This window comes from Austrofundulus limnaeus, unplaced genomic scaffold (assembly GCF_001266775.1).
Source record: "Austrofundulus limnaeus strain Quisiro unplaced genomic scaffold, Austrofundulus_limnaeus-1.0 Scaffold7, whole genome shotgun sequence".
NCBI classification, from domain to species: domain Eukaryota; kingdom Metazoa; phylum Chordata; class Actinopteri; order Cyprinodontiformes; family Rivulidae; genus Austrofundulus; species Austrofundulus limnaeus.
In genome coordinates this window covers 4,559,350-4,561,598 of record NW_013952409.1, presented here as the reverse complement: position 1 = coordinate 4,561,598, position 2,249 = coordinate 4,559,350, and the positions used below count along the sequence as shown (strand labels likewise).

The 2,249-nt window shown below is 36.0% G+C and overlaps 1 long non-coding RNA gene across 1 annotated transcript in view; it reads left to right on the top strand.

Moving 5' to 3' along the window:
• The window catches only part of LOC106536892 (uncharacterized), a 116,428-nt gene that overhangs the window by 7,747 nt on the left and 106,432 nt on the right, over window positions 1–2,249 (top strand). The gene's annotated exons all lie outside the window — the stretch shown is intronic.

Here is a 2,249-nt window from a genome sequence, read left to right as displayed (position 1 = left end):
TTTTTTTTTTTTTTTACCATTCAGTTGGAGTCAAAAAGTAGAGCAGCAATTTACCACCACAGCATGATTCTTTGTGAACCACTGAGCTTTCATTAACAAGTTCCGATTTATTGTGAGCGCTCGTTTTACGACCACGGTCCTCGGCTCTGAAATCAATAACGCGGTGGAAAAGTGTGCCTCTTTGTCAGGATCCGTCCTTTCTCCTCGTGCTTTTTGTGAGCGTGCACATGCACAGCTGAAAGGCTGCCGGGCAGCTGAGCTGTGCAGAACAGAGAGTTGTTGTCAGAATGGGACAGTTTCAGAAATATCAAGAAATGCCTTCATTCCACAAACAAGAGACGTCCTGATTGGACTGGATGTATGGGGTGGGGTGGGGGATGTCTCAAAAGACCAGCRGTAACAAATGTTCTTTAAGGTTCTGAGCTTTTCAGAGGCTAAATGAAAGAGGAATTCACAAGTTTCAAAGGATTTACATTTTTTTTATCCCTTACAGCAGAACTGTTAAAAGCACATTGAATTAAAAACCTATCATTCTTCTGATGAATGCATATCACCCGCCTGCATTTCATGCCACCGTTGCAATCATCTAACGCTCAGAAAATGTGTTGAGGATGACTCTCCACTACTAAAACACAAAGCTTTAGTTCAAAATGCTAACATTCATAGARTTCTAGTCATTTTTCTGCTTGCTAGGAGAATTAGCCGTGGCAGCCATCTTGAACAGGGCAAAGTTGATCAGGTAAAATTGTACATCCAATGATGACTTTCTAAAGGTTTGATTAAAATATTTTCAAGATATTTTACTAACAGAAAAAACCTCACACACCTGCAAAACCATCATCATCTTTTTAGCAGGATGTGACTCCGCTTTACAGTTTCACACATTTAAACATTTTCATGCAAACAAACTCCTGTTGAGAATTTAAATGATTATATGTGAGAATAGATTGCTTTTCTAGTTTGCATTCTTGTCACTAAGTCGTTTTCATTTGATTTAGAACATTAATTTTGACTCTGAGATGCTGTCTGCTCTCTGCTTACAGGTGCTGATGTTATATTAATTAAAAACAAAGAAATGCGGTGTGTGATTAAAAACATGTCCCACTTCAGATAACCTTGTTAGCTTTTGTTTATTAAAAAATATGTTTATATTTTCAGTAAAACAATAGAATGACTGTCATTGTGATTTAATCTAAAAAAATCATTAAATGAAGTAGAAGTGATAAATATTGGAATGGATCCTGGTTGGAAAAGTTCAGATCTGTCGCTTGATTCTGAAATGTCCAAATATTTGTAAAAATTTGCAACACAGTTGAGATCAGTAATAAGTTTATGATCATTTATTTGATAGTTAAAGGTTTTTAGTTCAGCAATTGCTGTATGGAGACATGAACCTTCTTATCTTTATATGTTAATGCTAATGAGGATGCTGAACTTCATGATTAATAACTGTGAAAAAAATCATTCTGAGTTTTACATATGAAAGAAAAGATGCACAAAGTGTGTGTTTGCATGTCCTCATCTTGTTCTTGAAGTTAAAAGGAGGAAAAGTTTTTGTTTTTTTGTTTTTGTTTTACAGTAAACGTAACATATTTACCCCTGCAGTGAGTTAGACTCAGCTGAACATGTGTGCCGGTACATCAGCTGCTGACGTCGCCACATTGTGGTGTTTAACATTCCCTCGAGTGTTTTTTATATGAAGGCGTGCTCCGCAGATGCTCTCAAACTGTTCACTTGTGAAAAAAAAAAACTTTTTTATTGTTCTTTTTAGAAGCAGTAAAGTACGCCCTTGCAAATATTTTTTCTTTCACACTTCATCTTGCAGATGGTCTCCACATCCCGTACAGTGCATGAAGTTTACTCGCACATAAACAAAAAAAAAGTGCTCAGCAAGTTTTGGCGTTACTTTTTTTAAAAGTCTTACACTTGCAGAAGAAATGTGCATACTTTGTTTGGAAAAGGTTGTTATTCTGACAGAATTTAAAAATTAAAGTAACTTTGTAGGTGCAGCAGTGCTCGCATTTAATGTCTTTACAGAACAAATCATCTGACTGAGTTTCCCTTACATTCTATAAACTCATTCTGCTGTTTGAGAAACTGTAGAACTTTCAGTTCATAAACTGTAAAAGCCTGACCTCTAGTGGATGTGAAGCTGTCGCACAGTAATGATTTTAGATGATCAGAAGATGCTAGAGCAAGTAGATAAAAAGGAAATGTTTAATGTTAACATGTTCCAACATGTTAAGGTC